At 38.2% G+C, this 20,386-nt stretch overlaps 1 long non-coding RNA gene across 1 annotated transcript; it reads right to left on the reverse strand.

Moving 5' to 3' along the window:
• Window positions 1-3,323: 3,323 nt before the first annotated feature.
• Window positions 3,324-7,823, reverse strand: LOC131491928 (uncharacterized). Its single transcript, XR_009251726.1, has 2 exons — window positions 4,105-7,823; window positions 3,324-3,862 (listed from the first exon to the last, which is right to left on the reverse strand). It is a non-coding gene; the product is annotated as an uncharacterized LOC131491928 (long non-coding RNA).
• Between the last annotated feature and the right edge of the window lie 12,563 nt (window positions 7,824-20,386).

Here is a 20,386-nt window from a genome sequence, read left to right on the forward strand (position 1 = left end):
AAGAAAAGTCTGGAAAACCTCCAAAAGCATGGAGGTTAAAGGACACCCTACTAAAGAATGAGTGGGTCAACCAGACAATTAGAGAAGAAATTAAAAAATATATGGAAACAAATGAAAATGAAAATAAAACAATCCAAACGCTTTGGGATGCAGTGAAGGCAGTCCTGAGAGGAAAATACATTGCAATCCAGGCCTATCTCAAGAAACAAGAAAAATCCCAAATACAAAATCTAACAGCACACCTAAAGGAAATAGAAGCAGAACAGCAAAGACATCCCAAATCCAGCAGAAGAAGAGAAATAATAAAGATCAGAGCAGAAATAAACAATATAGAATCTAAAAAACCTATAGAGCAGATCAATGAAACCAAGAGTTGTTTTTTTGAAAAAATAAACAAAATTGATAAACCTCTAGCCAGGCTTCTCAAAAAGAAAAGGGGGATGACCCAAATAGATAAAATCATGAATGAAAATGGAATTATTACAACCAACACTTCAGAAATACAAGCAATTATCAGGGAATACTATGAAAAATTATATGCCAACAAACTGGACAACCTGGAAGAAATGGACAAATTCCTAAACACCCACACACTTCCAAAACTCTAACAGGAGGAAATAGAAAGCTTGAACAGACCCATAACCAGCGAAGAAATTGAATCAGTTATCAAAAATCTCCCAACAAATAAGAGTCCAGGACCACATGGCTTCCCAGGGGAATTCTACCGGACATTTAAAGCAGAGATAATACCTATCCTTCTCAAGCTATTCCAAAAAATAGAAAGGGAAGGAAAACTTCCAGACTCATTCTATGAAGCCAGTATTACTTTGATTCCTAAACCAGACAGAGACCCAGTAAAAAAAGAGAACTACAGGCCAATATCCCTGATGAATATGGATGCAAAAGTTCTCAATAAGATACTAGCAAATCGAATTCAAAAGCATATAAAAAGAATTATTCACCATGATCAAGTGGGATTCATTCCTGGGATGCAGGGCTGGTTCAACATTCACAAATCAATCAGTGTGATACATCACAGTAATAAAAGAAAAGATAAGAATCACATGATCCTGTCAATTGATGCAGAAAAAGCATTTGACAAAATTCAGCATCCTTTCTTAATAAAAACCCTCGAGAAAGTCGGGATAGAAGGAACATACTTAAACATCATAAAAGCCATTTATGAAAAGCCCACAGCTAATATCATCCTCAATGGGGAAAAACTGAGAGCTTTCTCCCTGAGATCAGGAACACGACAGGGATGTCCACTCTCACCACTGTTGTTTAACATAGTGTTGGAAGTTCTAGCATCAGCAATCAGACAACAAAAGAAAAATCAAAGGCGTCAAAATTGGCAAAGATGAAGTCAAGCTTTCATTTTGCAGATGACATGATATTATACATGGAAAATCCGATAGACCCACCAAAAGTCTACTAGAACTGATACATGAATTCAGCAAAGTCACAGGATACAAAATCAATGTACAGAAAGCAGTTGCATTCTTATACACTAATAATGAAGCAACAGGAAGACAAATAAAGAAACTGATCCCATTCACAATTGCACCAAGAAGCATAAAATACCTAGGAATAAACCTGACCAAAGATGTAAAAGATCTGTATGCTGAAAACTATAGAAAGCTTATGAAGGAAACTGAAGAAGATATAAAGAAATGGAAAGACATTCCGTGCTCATGGATTGGAAGAATAAATATTGTTAAAATGTGAATACTACCCAAAGCTATCTACACATTCAATGCAATCCCAATCAAAATTGCACCAGCATTCTTCTCAAAGCTAGAACAAGCAATCCTAAAATTTGTATAGAACCACAAAAGACCCTGAATAGCCAAAGTAATATTGAAGAAGAAGACCAAAGCAGGAGGCATCACAATCCCAGGCTTTAGCCTCTACTACAAAGCTGTAATCATCAAGACAGCATGGTATTGGCACAAAAACAGACACATAGACCAATGGAATAGAATAGAAACCCCAGAACTAGACCCACAAAAGTATGGCCAACTCATCTTTGACAAAACAGGAAAGAATATCCAGTGGAAAAAAGACAGTCTCTTTAACAAATGGTGCTGGGAGAACATGCAGAAGGATGAAACTAGACCACTTTCTTACACCATTCACAAAAATAAACTCAAAATGGATAAAGGACCTAAATGTGAGACAGGAAACCATCAAAACCCTAGAGGAGACAGCAGGGAAAAACCTCTCCGACCTCAGCCGCAGCAATTTCTTACTTGACACATCCCCAAAGGCAAGGCAATTAAAAGCAAAAATGAACTATCGGGACCTCAAGAAGATAAAAGACTTCTGCACTTCCAAGGAAACAATCAACAAAACTAACAGGCAACCAACAGAATGGGAAAAGATATTTGCAAACGACATATCAGACAAATGGCTAGTATCCAAAATGTATAAAGAGCTCACCAAACTCCACACCCAAAAAACAAATAATCCAGTGAAGAAATGGGCAGAAAACATGAATAGACACTTCTCTAAAGAAGACATCCGGATGGCCAACAGGCACATGAAAAGATGCTCAATGTCGCTCCTCATCAGGGAAATACAAATCAAAACCACACTCAGATATCACCTCACGCCAGAGTGGCTAAAACAAACAAAACAGGAGACTATAGATGCTGGAGAGGATGTGGAGAAACGGGAACCCTCTTGTACTGTTGGTGGGAATGCAAACTGGTGCAGCTGCTCTGGAAAACAGTGTGGAGGTTCCTCAAAAAATTAAAAATAGACCGACCCTATGACCCAGCCATAGCACTGCTAGGAATTTACCCAAGGGATACAGGAGTACTGATACATAGGGGCACTTGTACCCCAATGTTTATAGCAGCACTCTCAACAATAGCTAAATTATGGAAAGAGCCTAAATGTCCATCAACTGATGAATGCATAAAGAAATTGTGGTTTATATACACAATGGAATACTTTGTGGCAATGAGAAAGAATGAAATATGGCCTTTTGTAGCAACATGGATGGAACTGGAGAGTGTTATGCTAAGTGAAATAAGTCATACAGAGAAGGACAGACTCCATATGTTTTCACTCTATGTGGATCCTGAGAAACTTAACAGAAGACCATGGGGGAGGGGAAGAAAAAAATGGTTAGAGAGGGAGAGAGCCAAAACATAAGAGACTCCTAAAAAGTGAGAACAAACTGAGGGTTGATGGGGGGTGGGAGGGAGGGGTGGGTGGGTGATGGGTATTGAGGGCACCTGTTGGGATGAGCACTGGGTGTTGTATGGAAACCAATTTGACATAAATTTCATAATAAAAAAAAATAAGACCTCAACCAACTGGATACAATTTGCATTTATAGAACATTCCACCCAGCAACAGAATACACATTTTAAGAACCAATTAAACATTCTATAGATCATATACTATGACATAAAATAAGTTGTAAAATTTTAAATTTTTTTAATGTTTTTTATTTATTTTTGAGACACAGAAAGACAGAGCATGAGCAGGGGAGGGGCAGAGAGAGAGGGAGACACAAAATCTGAAGCAGGCTCCAGGCTCTAAGCTGTCAGCACAGAGCCTGATGCGGGGCCGAACTCACGAACCCATGAGATCATGACCTGAGCTGAAGTCAGACGCTCAACCGACTGAGCCACCCAGACGCCCCTAAATTGTAAAATTTTAAAAACTGACATCATGCAAACTATATCCTCTGAGTGTAATCAAACTAGAAATGAGCAATGGATAAGAAAAATGTGGAAATTAAACCCTTCTAAATATTCCTTAGGACAAAGAGGAACTTACAAAGGGAAAGAAAAAGTTATTTAAGCTTAATGAAAGGAAAAAAAAAAACACTTGTCAAGATTTTTACCTTGGGGGCGCCTGGGTGGCACAGTCGGTTAAGCGTCCGACTTCAGCCAGGTCACGATCTCGCGGTCCGTGAGTTCGAGCCCCGCGTCGGGCTCTGGGCTGATGGCTCGGAGCCTGGAGCCTGTTTCCGATTCTGTGTCTCCCTCTCTCTCTGCCCCTCCCCCGTTCATGCTCTGTCTCTCTCTGTCCCAAAAATAAATTAAAAAAAAAAAAAAAAAACGTTGAAAAAAAAAAGATTTTTACCTTGGAAGAAAACATAGGCAGTAATCTCTTTGACATTAGCCTTTGAAACATTTTTCTAGATATGTCTCCTCAGGCAAAGGAAAGACCAGCAAAAGTAACTATTTATACTACACCAAAATGAAAAAGCTTTTGCACAGCGAAGGAAAACCTCAACAAGGCAAGAGGGCAACCTACTGAATGGGAGAGAATATTCGCTAATGATACATTCAATAATGGGTTAATATATACAGTATGTAAAGAACTTATATAACTCAACATAAGCATCATCATCATCTGATTAAACAATGGGCAAAGGACCTGAATATACATTTTTTCAAAGAAGATATACAGAAAGCCAAGAAACATGAAAGATGTTCAACATCACCATCATGAGGGAAATACGAATCAAAACCATGAGATACCATCTTACACCTGTCAGAACGGAATAGCTAGAATCAAAATGACAATAACAAGGGTTGGCAAGAATGTGAATAGAAAGGAACCCTCATGCCTTGTTGCTGGGAACATATATTGGTGCAGCCATTGTAGAAAAGAGTATGGAGATTCCTCAAAAATCTGAGCCTGAGTGGCTCAGTCAGTTGAGTGTCCAACTCTTGATTTCAGCTCAGGTAAGGATCTCTGCACTGAAAGCATAAGGCCTGCTTGGTATTCTGTCTCCCTCTCTCTCTATTCCCCCACTCCCTAAATAAATAAATAAATAAATAAATAAATAAATAAAGTTAAAAACAAATTAAAGATAGAATTACTGTACAATCTAGTAATTCCACCACTAGGTATTTATTTTCCCAAAGAAAATAAAACTACTAATTCAAAAAGATACATGCACCCCTATGTTTATTTTAGCTCTATTTATAATAGCCAAGGTAGAACAGAAGCAACATCCATAGATGAATGGACAAAGAACACGTCACACACACACACACACACACACACACACACACACACACACGAATATTAGTCATAAAAAAAAGGTGAGATCTTGCCATTTACAACAATATGAATGGACCTAGAGGGTATTATGCTAAGTGTAATATGTCAGACAGAGAAAAACACATGCCATTTGATTTCACTTACATGTGGAATCTGAAAAACAAAAGAAATGAACAAACCAACAAAAACAGAAACAGACCTGTAAACACAAAGAATGAACTGATGATTGCCAGAGGAGGAATGGGGGGAATGACAAAATGGGTGAAATGTGCCTTGGAGCTAAAACAGTGTTGAGTGGAAAATTTATACCACTGAATGTTTACATTAGAAAAGAAGAGGGTGGGGGGTGGATGATATAGGTGAAGAGGATTAAGAATACATTTATCGTGATGAGCACTGAGTAATGTATGGAATTGTTGAATCATTATTGTACATATGAAACTAATATAACACTGTAGGTTAATTATACTTGAATTTAAAAAAAAAGGTTTAAATCAATAGTGTAAACTTTTATCCCAGAAAATAAACAGAAAAACAGAATAAAAAATCCAAAGCCAAGTAGAAGCAAAGACATAAGAGCAAGATTAAATGATACTGAAAATAGAAAAATGATAGGGAAAAAAAACCATGAAAACTAAAGTTGATCCTTTGACAAAATCAATAAAATTGAGGGGTGCCTGGGTGGCTCAGTCACTTGAGCGTCTGACCCTTGATTTGGGCTCAGGCCATGATCTCATGCTTCATGGGATCAACCTCCACATAGGGCTCTGCACTGACAGCCAGAGCCTACTTGGGATTCTCTCTCTCCCTGTCTCTGCTCTTCCCCTGCTCACACTCGCTTTCTCTCTTTCTCTCTCTCCCTCTCTCTGTCTCTCTCAAAATAAGTAAACTTTAAAAAAGAAAAGATCAGAGGTGCCTGGGTGGCTCAGTCAGTTGAGTGTCCAACTTCGGCTCAGGTCATGATTTCACGGCTCAGTTGGTGAGTTGGAGCCCCATGATGAGCTCTGTGCTGACAACTCAGAGCCTGGAGCCTGCTTCCGATTCTGTGTCTCCCTCTCTCTGACCCTCTCCTGCTCTCTCTCTCTCTCTCTCTCTCTCTCAAAAAATAAACATTAAACAATTTTTCAAAAAAAGAAAAACTAAAATTGAAAAAAACTTTACTATGACTGAAAAAAATACAAAATACCAAATTCAGGAATGAAAAAGATATCACTACACACAGATACTCAAGGATAGTCAGGATTATTAAAGGATAGTCAGGAAACACCAGAAACAATTCTCTGCATGTTAATTTGACAACTTAGGTGAAACTGAAATTAGGTCATTCCATCAAAGCCAAAAATTACCAAATGTCACTCAAGATAAAACAGATAACCTAAACTTTTCTATAACTATTAAATAAGTAGAATTCATAGTAAAAAGCATTTCAGAAAAGAAATGCTCAAGCCCAGTTGATTGCAGTGGAGAATTCTATACTCAATGAATTAACAACAATTCTACACAAACTCTTCCAGAAAATAGAATAGAAACGCAACACATTTTATGAGTCCAGTATTACTTACATGAAAACACAACAAAGATAATAATTCAAAGAGTAAGGATTTATGGGGTGCCTGGGTAGCTCAGTTGGTTATACAACCATCTTCAGCTCAGGTCATGATCTCATGGTTCATGGGTTCGAGCCCCACGTTGGGCTCTGTGCTGACAGCTCAGAGCCTGGAGCCTGCTTTGGATTCTGTGTCTCCCTCTCCTCTACCCCTCCCCTGCTCATGCTTTGTCTCTCTCTCTCTTTCTCTCAAAAATAAACATTAAAAAAAATTAAAGATTTATATCACTCATAAATTTATATTCAAAAGTTCTCAAAAACATAGTGGCAAATCAAATCTAGTAATATATATAAACAAATATACATCACATCAAAGTGAAGTTTATGACAGTAATGACAGGCTCATTCAAAATTTGAAAATAAATTAATGTAATCCACTGTACTTAGCTTAAAAGAAAAACGACATGACATGACATCACATCAATGCAAAAAAATCATTTGACAAAACTCAATGCCATTTTATAATTAAAAAGAAAAATCTCAGCAAGCTAGGAATAGAGAATGTCACCAACCTGATAAAGATATCTATTGAAAAAATATAATTAACATTATACTTAATCATGAAAGACTGAATGCTTCCTCATAAAATTAGGACAAAGGCCAAGATGTCCACTTTCATCACTCTTATTCAACATAGTACTGGAAGGCTAGCGAGCACAACAAGGTAAGAAAAAAATAAATAAATGGCATATAAATAAGAAAAGGAAAATATTAGTGAATACATAATTACATATGACATAATTGTCTATAAATGTACAAAATCTCAAGGGACACACACACACACACACACACACACTTCCTAGAATAAATCAATTGAAGTTGCGGGTTAGGAGATCAACACAAAAAATTATATAATATATGCGGTACACACACAATTTCAATATGAAATGTGAAAATACAAAATTGTAGGAGGAAATATGGGAAATATTCTAACTAGAGTTATGCAAAAAGTTCTTAGTCATGACAACAAAATCATGATCAATAAGACAAAACTGAGAAGTTGAACATCAAAATAAAACATTTACTCTGTGAAAGGCAATGGCAAGAGAATGAAAATATAAGCCACAGACTGAGTGAAAACATTTGCAAACCATTTATACAACTTGTATCACAACTATACAAAGAAGGATTTAAATAGTAACAAAACCAATTAGAAAGTGGGCAAAAGGCATGAACAGCAACTTTACCAATGAGAACATGCCAATGTGTGTTAATTTTTAATTTTCTGTATATTATGTTTTGACATCTTAAATATCTTTTCTGGCTGGAGAGATTGTCCCCTCCAAGGGCTAGCCAATTCTTCAGAGATAGCCAACAACTCAGCTGCTATGCAAAACTATCCAGAGCTGTATCTCCATCTGGCCAGTACACCCCAGGAGGCATTATTCTTCAACTTTAATAATCCCAGGGCTGAGTACTTGGTAAATTGGAACCACTCCTATAAAGACCACTGGAATTACTCAAATTAATGCTAAACTATTTACTCTGCCCAGCCTTGACTTTCCCACAGAAACCCCAATACAGGCTCTGACCTTGGCTTTTTCCCTTTGCTTCTGTCTTCTGTGACCTTACCAAACCTGCCATTCCTCGCATGGCCCTGCATGGTGTGCTGTGCCTCTCATTTCGAACAGAACTGTGGGTAATATTAAAATTTTCTTTCAATGGCAATGACCTCTCTATGTCATCACTCAGTCACCTCCATAAATGAAGACCCAGGAAGAGACACAATGGCAAATAAACAAATAATATATTGGAGAAATCATTCGAAATTAGGGAACTACAAATTAACACCACATTGAGGTACTTATTAGATGACTAAACTTTAAAATATTTCCAATAATTAGGGCACCTCAGTGGCTCAGTAGGTTAAGTGACTGGCTCTTGTTTTCAGCTCAGGTGAGCCCTGTATCAGGCTCTGTGATGATGGTGCAGAGCCTGCTTGGGATCCTCTCTCCCTCTCTCTCTGCCCCTTGCCCTGCTCAATCTCTCTCTCTCTCTCTCTCTCTCTCTCTCTCTCTCTCTGTCTCTCTCAAAATAAGTAAATAAGCTTTAAATAATTAAAATAAAATATTTCCAATAACAAATGCTAATGTGGATACACAACAATTAGATCTGTTATATATTAGTGATAGAAATGAAAAAAAAATGTTACAGCCTCTCTGAAAAATACTTTTGCAGCTTCTTACAAAATTAAACAGTTAGCATGCAACCAAGCAATCTTGCAACTGGAAATTTATCCTAGAGAAATAAAACCATGTTCACATAAAAACCTGTACACATTGTTTATAATAAATGTGATCATTTATTTGTTATAATTAAAAAGTAGAAACTCAAATGTCCTTCAGTGGGTAAATGTATAAACAAACTGTGGTATGTTCATATTATGTGTTATTGGGTAATAACCAACAATAAAGAATAAACTATTACTAAATATAACTTTGATGAATCTCAGGGGAATTACGCTGAAAGAAGCCAGTCTGAAAACGTTATTCACTATACGATTCTATTTATAAGAAATGACAAAATTATAGAGATGGAAACCTAATGAAAGAGTGCTGTATCTTGACTGTGGTAGTAGTTACATGAATCTAAATATGTGATAAAACTGATAAGATAAAATTGACAAGCCTTTAGTGAGACTCACCATGAAAAATGAAGACTCAAACATATAAAATCAGAAATGAAAGAGGAGACATTACAACTGATAAAAACAGAAATACAAAGGGTCATTAAGAGACTACCTTGAATAATTATACACAAATAAATTGGACAACCTAGAAGAAATGAATATATTTCTAGAAATATATAACCTACCAAGACTGAATCATGATGAAATGAACAGACCGATTAAGGAGATTGAATCAGTAATAAAAAACCTCCCAACAAGGGCACTGGCTGGCTCAGGTAGTTGAGCATACAATTCTTGATCACTGCCCACCCCCCATGTTGGGGTTAGAGTATACTTTAAAAAAGAAAGAGAGAGAGAGAGAGAGAAAGAGCGAAAGAGCAAAAGGAAGGAAGGAAGGAAGGAAGGAAGGAAGGAAGGAAGGAAGGAAGGAAGGAAGGAAGGAAGGAAGGAAGGAAGAAAGGAAGAAAGAAAGAAAGAAAGAAAGAAAGAAAGAAAGAAAGAAAGAAAGAAAGAAAGAAAGAAAGAAAGAAAGAAAGAAAGAAAGAAAGAAAGAAAGAAAGAAAAAAGAAATTTCCTAACAAACACAAATCCAGGACCAAGTGGCTTCACTGGTGAATTCTACCAAACATTTAAAGAAGAAATAATACCAATCCTTCTCAAACTCTTCCAAAAAATAAAAGAGGCAGGAGCTCTTTCAAACTCATTTTATGATACCAGCATTACCCTGATACCAAAACCAAAGATGCCATAGGAAAATCATAAACCAATATCCCTGATGAAACTACACGCAAAAATCCTCAACAAAACATTAGCAAAGTGAATTCAGCAATACATTAAAAAGATTATACACCATGATTAAGTAGGATTTACTCCAGGGAGGCAAGGATGGTTCAACATCCACAAATCAATGTGATAAACCACATTAACAAAATTAAGGATAAATATCATATGATAATCTCAACAGATGTAGATAACACTTGTGACAAAACACAACATCCATTTATGATAGAAACTCTCAACCAAGTGGGTATAGAGCAAATATACCACAAGATAAAAATGGCCATACATGTCAGTCTCACAGCTAACATAATACTCAATAGTGAAAAGCTGAAAATTTTCCCTCTAAAATAAGAACAAGAAAAGGATGCCATCTCTCACCACTTGTATTCAACTAACTGTTGAAGTCCTAGCCACAGCAATTAGACAAGACAGAGAAACAAAGCGTTCAAACTAGAAGTAAAAATGTCACTATTTGTAAATGACATACTATATGTAGAAAAATCTAAAAGTTCCAACAACAAAAACCCTTAAAACTATTTCAAAAAATTCAAGTGAGTTAATTTTAAAGATCTTATTGGCTTTATTCACTGATTCATGAATCAGACAGCATCCCACATACCAGACAAAAAGAGCTCTGAGGAACTGTACAAAATGAGACTTTTATAGGCAGAAAGGATCAGGACAAGTAAGTTATACTAACAAAAGCAGATTGGTTTTGATGACTTTCCTTTAGGGGACAGGGAGGGTCTATCACTTTCCTTTAGAGGACTGCAAGGGTCTCTCAGTCAAATTACCTCACTAGTGCTGACCTGGGAATTCTAAATTAACTGGTTTAAGATTCCTTTCCTGGGAGATGCTGAAACCGTAAGTAACTTAGGTATTAAGTGTTGGTTTGGTGACATGGGGCTTAGCACAAATATCTCCATTTTGGGTCTGTTGTCTCTTCTTTAACAGAACTAATATTAAAATTCAGTAAAGTTACAGTACATAAAATCAATACATAAAACTAATAACAAACTACCAGAAAAATTAAGAAAATAATTCCATATACAATTGCATCAAAAAGAATTTAAAAACCTAGGAATCAATTTTTTTTTTAATTTTTTTTTTCAACGTTTTTTATTTATTTTTGGGACAGAGAGAGACAGAGCATGAACGGGGGAGGGGCACAGAGAGAGGGAGACACAGAATCGGAAACAGGCTCCAGGCTCCGAGCCATCAGCCCAGAGCCCGACGCGGGGCTCGAACTCACGGACCGCGAGATCCTAGGAATCAATTTAATGAAGAAGGTGAAAGTCATGTACATTGAAAACTATAAGACATTAATGAAAGAAATTAAAGACACAAATAAATAGAAAGATATTCTGTGCTCATGAATTGGAAGAATCAATATTGTTAAAATGTCAATACCAAAACAATCTATAGATTTATTATAAACCCTATAAAAACTCCAACGCCACATTTTACAAAATTAGAATGATCCTAAATTTGTATGAAAACAAAAGAGGTCCCAAAAGCCAAAGCAATTTTGAGAAAGAGGAACAAACCTGGAGGTATCACACTTCCAGATTTCAAACTATATTACAAAGCTAAGGTAATTAAAGCAGTATAGTGTTGGCATAAAAACTGATGTATAGATCTATGGGAAAGAATAGAGAACACAGAAGTAAACCCATGTATATGTGGTCAATTAATTTACAACAACAGAGACAAGAATATACAATGAGAGTGTACAGCAGAGTCTTTCATCTAAATGGTGTTAGAAAAACTGGACAGTCACATACAAAAGAATGAAATTGAACCACTATCTTAGGCCATACACAAAAATTAATTCAAAATGGATTAAAGACGTGAAACCATATAACCCCTAAAACAAACAAACAAAACAACAACAACAACAAATACTCCATAAACAATAAGCTCCCTGGGAATGATTTTTTAAATCTGACACCAAAAGCAAAAGCAACAAAAGTAAAAATAAATAAATGGAACTACATTAAACTAAAAAAGCTTTGCACAGCAAAGAAAATCATCAACAAAATGAAAAGACACCTGCTGAATGGGAGAAAATACTTGCAAATCATATATCTAGTATGGGACTAATATCTAAAATATGTAAAGATCACACACAATTCATTAAAAAAAAAAAAACCCAAATAATCCAATTTAAAAATGGGTAGAAGATCTGAATAGACATTTTTTCCAAGGTAGACTTACAGAGGGCCAATAGATACATGAAAAGATGTTCAACACCATTAATCATCAGAGAAATGCAAATCAAAACCATGAGATACTTCTTCACACCTGTTAGAATGGCATTATCAAAAAGACAAAAAATAACAAGTGGTGGCAAGGAAGTGGTAAAAGGGAACCTTTGATGCACTGCTGGCAGGAATGTAAATTGATGCAGCCATTTTGGAAGTTCCTCAAAAAAATTAAAAATAGAACTACTGTATGATCCAGCAATTCCATTCTTGTGTATTTATCCAAAGAAAACAAAGCACTAACTCAAAAAGGTATATGAACCCCATGTTCACTGCAGCACTATTTAAAATAGCCAAAATACAGAAACAACCTTAGTGTCCATCCATGGATGAATAAAGAAACTATGGAAACAAACAAAAAAAACTATGGTATGTATATAGATACACAGATGCAGACAGACACACAATGGAATTTTATTCATACATAAAACAAGAAAGTTTGCTATTTACAAAACTATGGATGGACCCAGAGGCATTATGCTAAGTGAAAAACCCCAGAGGAAAACAAGTATAGTCTCTTATATATGGAATCTAAAACAAAGTTTTTTTAAACCCAAGCTTATAGATACAGAGAATAGATTGGTGGTTGCCTGAGGCTGGGGTTGGGGGATAGGAAAAATGAGTGAAGGGGGTCATAAGGTAAAAATAAATTATAAATTAATTAATTGCATAGTGTTGTGTAGTGTCTAGTAATACTAATTAGTACTAATACATTAGTACTAATAGTACTAATGTACTGTACATTTGAAAGTTGCTGTGAGTAGACCTTGAAAGTTCACATCATGAAAATAATTGTAACTATGTGGTGATGTTAACTAGACTTAATGTGACTTCAAAATATATACATTCGGGGCGCCTGGGTGGCTCAGTCGGTTAAGCATCTGACTTCGGCTCAGGTCACGATCTCACAGTCCGTGAGTTCGAGCCCCCCAGCCCCTCATCGGGCTCTGTGCTGACAGCTCAGAGCCTGGAGCCTGTTTCCGATTCTGTGTCTCCCTCTCTCTCTGACCCTCCCCCGTTCATGCTCTGTCTCTCTCTGTCTCAAAAATAAATAAACGTTAAAAATACATTTAATTATATCGTACACATGAAACTAATTACATGTTATATGTCAATTATATCTCAATAAAGTGATAAAAACTTTTTAATGGAAAAAAAACCCCACATAGTGTAATAACTTGAAATCTAAAGCATGTAACCTGTTAGAATTGTGCCAATGTCATTTTCCTGGTTTTCATACTGTGCCATAATTATGTACAATGTTGCCATTTAAGGAATCTGGATGAAGTGTACAAGGTCCTTTCTGTACTAACTTTGCCTGTGAATCTACAATTATTTGAAAACAAAGGCTTTAAGTTAAAAAAAAAAAAAAAAAAGCTAATGGGCCCTATTAATGGATTTCACAGTCAATTCAAAGAATTGCCCCAATAATCCATCAGTAAAAACCCTAAGGCTCTGCATGTGTTTTTATTTGAAGAGGCATTAGGGGAGGGCGGAAATGTTGGAGAGGAATCAACCGGACAATTTTCTCACCGTTCCTCTCTTTAGTTTATATAACATATAGACACGTGTGGGTCAAAGTAACAAGATTTAGAATTTTTAGGTCAAGGAGCAGTATGAAATCTCCTACCTCTTTAGCTCATAACTGAACTCATTTTAATGGATTATACATGCTCAGTCTCCCGGGGGCTTTCACAGACTCGCAGCCCCTCCAGTTGGCACAGCCCTTAGTTCCGGCCTGTCCTCGGGGGCCTTAGATTGAAGTCCTCCTCGCGCTGTGCTCGCGGTTCGTGCTGACGAGTGTCACGCCCGCGGCCGTCCCCAACTCGCGCCAACCGCTGTGCTGGGACGGAGACCCCGAGGGCCAAACGAAGGCCGGGGCGCCGCTGGCCCACGGAGACGCCTCCCGGGCTCCTGGCCTGAGCGGGGCTGCGGAGCCTGGGAGGAAGCGGCGCTCCTTCCCTCCATAAATCGTACCCCTAAGGAGAAAAAGGTCACGTGTGGACAGTCGTGGCGGAGGGCCCGCCGCCGGGGTATTCGCCGGGCATAGTTCTCAGAGGCCGGGCCGTGCTGTCCCCTTGACGCCTTGGCCGCTGCGCACCGCATTCGTGTGGGAGGCGGGGCCCACAGCAGAGTCTCCCCCTAGTATCCCTGAGTATCTGACTGCGACCCTTCTTCACGCGCTGGGCCCAGCGGACTTCCGGAGTTGGACGTCGAACGCCAGTACCGCTGGAGCAGAGAACCAGGGGGCGCGGCTTGTTTGCGGTCCGGCCTAGTGTGACCAGACCAGCAAGCGGCTCCACTCGCGCCCCGTTAAACGCAGGCCCGCGGCCACTGCGGCTGCGCTTACAAGAGCCTCCCCGCACCCCGCAGCTCCTGCTGTCCGCGACCCCTGCTTGATAAGCACCCCTACCCCACTCCCCCGGGCCTGAGCCCTTCGGTGGGGGTCATAGCCTGACCCAAAGGCAGAGAGAACTTGAGTCCCTCCTGTGCCAACGCGCTCACCGCACACGAGCCAGTGTCTTTCAGGGCCACCTCCTTCCTGGGGTCTGTAGAGAGTAACAAGACCGTCCATTGAGGGTGTGCAAGGGAGGCCTGCCCACATCTCCCGACTTTGGGAGCCACGGAGGAGAGGACTAGTACCTGGAGTCCTTCCCTTCGTCTTCAAGAACCACAGTGGCTGCCATCCTGACTCCTACTTGGCAGAGCTCTGGGGGTGGAGGGGTGTATCTTGGGAAAAGAGAAATTTCTTGAGTGCAACTGATCAGAAAAATCCAACCACATTTTCTGAGCCAATGCCAAGATCCTGACTCCGTTTCCTCTTCAGCTGGTGCCTAAACCTAAATCCCAAGAGCAGTTTGCATTTCCTAGGATTATTCATTGCCCTTTTTTCCGTTTGAGCATTTAAAATTCCTGTAATTCATGGAGCACTTAAGACCCTCATAGAAGTAACTGAATGTTTACTTAACACTGGGGTCTAAGCCCCTTCTAATTTTGCGCAGCTTAACTCCTGGCAGGGGGCTGCCTGCACTATTTCAACATAAATCTAGAAGCAGGCAGTGGAAAGCTCCATGTTTTACCGTCATTGCATGTTCTGGGACAATTCCTCTAGACCAGCCCTGAACCCCGGAACTACTGCTATATCGGGTGTAGTGGCAGACTATCCTGTGCAGTGTAAGAGGTTTAGAAGCACCCTAGGCCTTCCTGCACTAGATTCCAGGCACTTTGAGTTGTGACAACCAAACTCCTTACCACTGATTTTGGGAGGCAAATAGCTGTTTCTAGAACAAGGTCTTCAAGTAGTGAACTCTCAACTTTCAGCCTCTTTTGAATTATATGGCATAGAATTTTGAATCGAGCCCCCATCACTTCAAAAGGTCATTTTATGTTCTGGCCTCCACCATTTCTGCTGTCTGTGGTCACTTATGTGGTTGTCCACACCTGTTTACTACCTTTTTTGGAATCTCTTATGATTTTATCTTTATCAGGGTACTGGTATAGTTTGCTTATTAAGACTTATTTGGGTTTGCTGAAATTCTCTTTAATGTGTAAGGTATTTTTCACCAAATTTTGCACATATTCAACCACTATTTCTTCAAATAATTTGCCTGTCACATGAAATATTTTGTAACTCTCCTTTTCACTCAGTTACATGTTGGATCAGTTGATATTTTCCGAAGATAACTAAGGCCTTGTTTAAATTTTTTAAAACAATTTTCTTTCAAATTTTCAATTCATAACCGCTGATATACATCTATAATCTGCACTATATTATTAAACTCACCCCTGGCTTAACATTACACATACTTTTTCAGTTCTAGAATTTCCTTTTTATACTTGCCTTCTCTGCCGAGGTGCCCACCTGTTCCCTCATTTTTCTCCTTTGAACCTTCAAACATATTAGACAAGCAGCTTCAAAATCCATGTCTTGTAATTACAACATCTGGGTCAATTCAGACCATTTTTAGTAGCACTTATTTCTCTCCTTTTTGGGTCACATCATGCATGTCAGGAAATTACTGACTTAGGCTAAACACTTTACATAATATGTCATGGAGACTGTAGATGGGGTAACTTCCTAGGGCTGCTTTAACAAATTACCACAAACTTTGTGGCCTAAAACAAAAATTTAAAAATCAAGGTGTCAGCAGGGCCACACTCAAGATTATAGGATCCTTCCTTTCTTCTTCTAGCTTCTGGTGGATGCCAGTACTCCTCCATTTGCAGACACATCACTGCCTCTCTCTTCCTGTCTTCGGTGTCCTGGCATGTCCTGGTCGGTTTCTCATGAGGATTTAGGATTCAACCTAATCCAATATAATCTCATCTCAAACCTTACCTTAATTACACCCACAGACTCTATTTCCACTAAGGTTCTAAATGGACATCAAATTTGGGGAGACACTATTCAACTCACTCCACTGGATTATGCTGACTTCCAATATATAACATTTGAGTTTTGTTCAGGCCAGCAATTTGACTACCAGTGAACCCAACTGGATCTGTCAGACCTGTTACTTCTGTATCATTATGTCTAGTGTGGTCTGGAACACATTAATTCTATTATGGTCTACAACACTCAATTCTGACTTCAGTTCCTTTCACTAGGGTAGCATCTGAGCATTTTTCTTTTCTGCAAGGAGTCAAATAGTACATATTTTAGATATTGTGAAGAGCCAAAGTGAAGGCTATTACACAGATCCTTAATGAGAAAAAATTTAGCCAAAATTGATAGTCATGAAATTCTAAGTTTAAAAATAAGTACAACTTTATGCAATACAGGTCTACTAATGAGAATTAAATTCTAAGATTAGAGTTCAAAGTTACTGTTCTATCAAAATTGCAAATGTTCACTTAATGCCGATCTGTAATGAGATTTTATATATTTCATCTTTAAAACAGTCTGTCCACACAGATACATACAAACAAATACTGAGTACTGCTTTTGACTGAGCATATTTATTACTAGGAAAAGTATTACAGAATTGTTTGAGATTTCTCTAGATATTTGCCTCTCAAGAGGTTATTATATTGCAGAATAATCACTTCCAATATTAGATAGCAGTTCCTCAAATATACAGAACTGAATAAATTTTTTAAAAATGTTTATTAATTTTTGAGAGAGAGAGAGAGAGACAGAGCATAAGCAGGAGAGGGGCAGAGAGAGAGGGAGACACAGAATCCAAAGCAGGCTCCAGGCTCTCAGCTGTCAGCACAGAGTCTGATGCAGGGCTTGAGCCCACGGACAGTGACACCATGACCAGAGCCAAAGTTGGACACTTAACCCACTGAGCCACCCAGGAGCCCCAAGAACTGAATACATTTTTAAGTAAGGAAATTTTCTTCATACTTGCATTAAAGTAAAAAAAAAAAAATGCTATTAGAATAGTTTGATTCTGGAAAATGTGGGAATGGAGATCTTATTTGTTGACTACACAGTATATAGTGTTTGGATATTATTTATGACTCGTTGTTGAAATGACTACCACAGTACTTCACACAGAAGTACTGTTTTACCTTCTAACTTAAATCCAGAGAAATCAAGTCTGTGGCAAAAGCTAATTTGCAAAAATATGCACAGTCTATTAACAGTGCTAAGGGCCATTTTTCTTGTTCAGAAAAATTTTAATCATGGATATGAGCTCAAAAAAAATTCACAGTATTTACTGCTACTAAATCATTGGCAATCTGTGGTGGTAGTTCAAGTCAAAATATTCAGCTTCTAGTTCTGAAAAAAATTCATGGATCTCATTAAGTCCGCGAGAGTAAGTGAAGTTTTACTGTTCACACAATTCATTAACTTGACATATTAAAATACTTTTGGCAATGTACCTTTTGATGAATAGAAATGAATAAGGTTTCTGGGGCACCCGGGTGACTCAGTTAAGCATCTGACTGGATTTCAGCTCAGGTCATGATCTCATGGTACATGGGATAGAGCACCACATCAGGCTCTGCACTGGTAATATAGAACCTGCTTGGGATTCTCTCTCCCTCTGCCCTTCCCCCTCTCTCTCAAAAATAAATAAACTTTAAAAAAAAAAAAAAAAGAGGTGAGGCACCTGAGTGGCTCAGTCTGACTTCAGTTCAGGTTATGATCTCATGGTTTGTTGCGTTCAAGCCCCATGACGGGCTCTGTGCTGACAGCTCGGAGACTGGAGCCTGCTTCAGATTCTGTCTCCCTCTCTGTCTGCCCCTCCCGGGCTTGCACTCTGTCTCTCAAAACCAAATAAACATGATTTTTTTTTAAAGGAAGTGAATACAGTTTCTAAACTTCCCCAACTACACCTTTTCCTGCTCTTCACATATTTTTACCACCATCAGTTGTTACTCATCCTGGCAGATTCCAGTTCAGGTTGAGTGTTTTCACAACTTGTTTTAAAATATTTTCAACTGTTTTTGTTCTACACAGACTGTTCATAGAGGTTAATTCTTCAGAGTTAAATCGATACCTTGAATAAACAGCAACAGAGCAGTACTGGTAATCAACTGTTGGTTCACCAACAGCCAAGGAAAGGCACCTAAAATATCTGATGTTTCTTTACTGTTAATGTTGCTCCCACTGTCCTCAACTCTTAAGGCATGTATCATCACCAAAAGAGAATCTTAAGAATCTTTTCTCTGGATTTGCAAATTCAACTGCTGCAATCACATACAATCTAATTAATTCATCATTACTGAAGTTTCCCTTTCCTGGCTAATAACCAAGCTATTGAAAACTTGGTTTAACAGCAACCACTTTTTCTTCTTTACCATGAGAATTAGGCAATGAAATGCTCTGTTTAAAATCTTCTTTCGGGGCGCCTGGGTGGCGCAGTCGGTTAAGCGTCCGACTTCAGCCAGGTCACGATCTCACGGCCAGTGAGTTCGAGCCCCGCGTCAGGCTCTGGGCTGATGGCTCAGAGCCTGGAGCCTGTTTCCGATTCTGTGTCTCCCTCTCTCTCTGTCCCTCCCCCGTTCATGCTCTGTCTCTCTCTGTCCCAAAAATAAATAAATGTTGAAAAAAAAAAATTAAAAAAAAAAAAATAAATAAAAAAATAAAATAAAATAAAATCTTCTTTCATGACAATTGCTTACCTGTGAGATGGGAGTATTCTGATGAGGGCTTTGTATAATGCCTATGCCTATGTACTACGTATGCACATAGTACACTTTGAACACATCTAGAATGTCACTACTTTCATTTCTAAAAGCACTGACAACCAGTTCAACAAAACCTACATCCCACTGTACTTTAAAAGTCAATTTTTCATCTTTTATTTTGACATGATATTCACCAGTAACTTTTTAAAATTTTGCAATATGGCACTTAAAGTGAAACACAAAATGCTGCCAGGTTATAACTGCAATGCTGGGATTTCTAATACTTTGAGCAGCAATGTGAAGCAACCCAAGTGCCACAATGAAAGTCTCTATGTTGCAACTATTAAACTGCTGTTGTAGTGTGAAAGAAAGTAGCCAAATAAGCAAATTAAGATGCTTTTCAATAAAACTTTAAAATAAAAAAAACAATTTTTAACATCATTTCACCTGTAAAAAAAATCCATTTAATTTTTTTTGCATTATGTAATAATATAAAACCATTCTTGGCCTGTAAGTTGTACAAAAACAGGCAATCGAACCAGACTTGACCCATAGACCTGTTTGTTGAGGCTGTTCTAGGATATAGTCCAACTCCTCAGACATGATTTTCACTGAATGCTCAAGGTGCTCCTCAACAATGTATGGCCCCAAATGCCTACATCTCTCAGTACTACACATCTGATACCATTGTTTAGCTCTCAACCAAAAGATAGTATCTGCTAAACCTCATGGAACTTCAGCCTGCATATATTCACATCAACCCTAGGCCAAGGATCCACGTTTATTTGCAAACAGATCCTTGGCATCATTGCCTGCATCCTTAACACACACTGACACACAGAGAACAGGTCTTCAATGGTTGTTTCGAGCTTCCTAAAGCATGTTGGTGCTAACCACATATAAGTAGTTTCACATATATATTTGCAATTCACCTACTTACCTTATACTGAAGATGTACTTACCGTGGCCTCCCATTCAAGATTCTAGCAG

This window comes from Neofelis nebulosa, chromosome 12 (assembly GCF_028018385.1).
Source record: "Neofelis nebulosa isolate mNeoNeb1 chromosome 12, mNeoNeb1.pri, whole genome shotgun sequence".
NCBI lineage: Eukaryota > Metazoa > Chordata > Mammalia > Carnivora > Felidae > Neofelis > Neofelis nebulosa.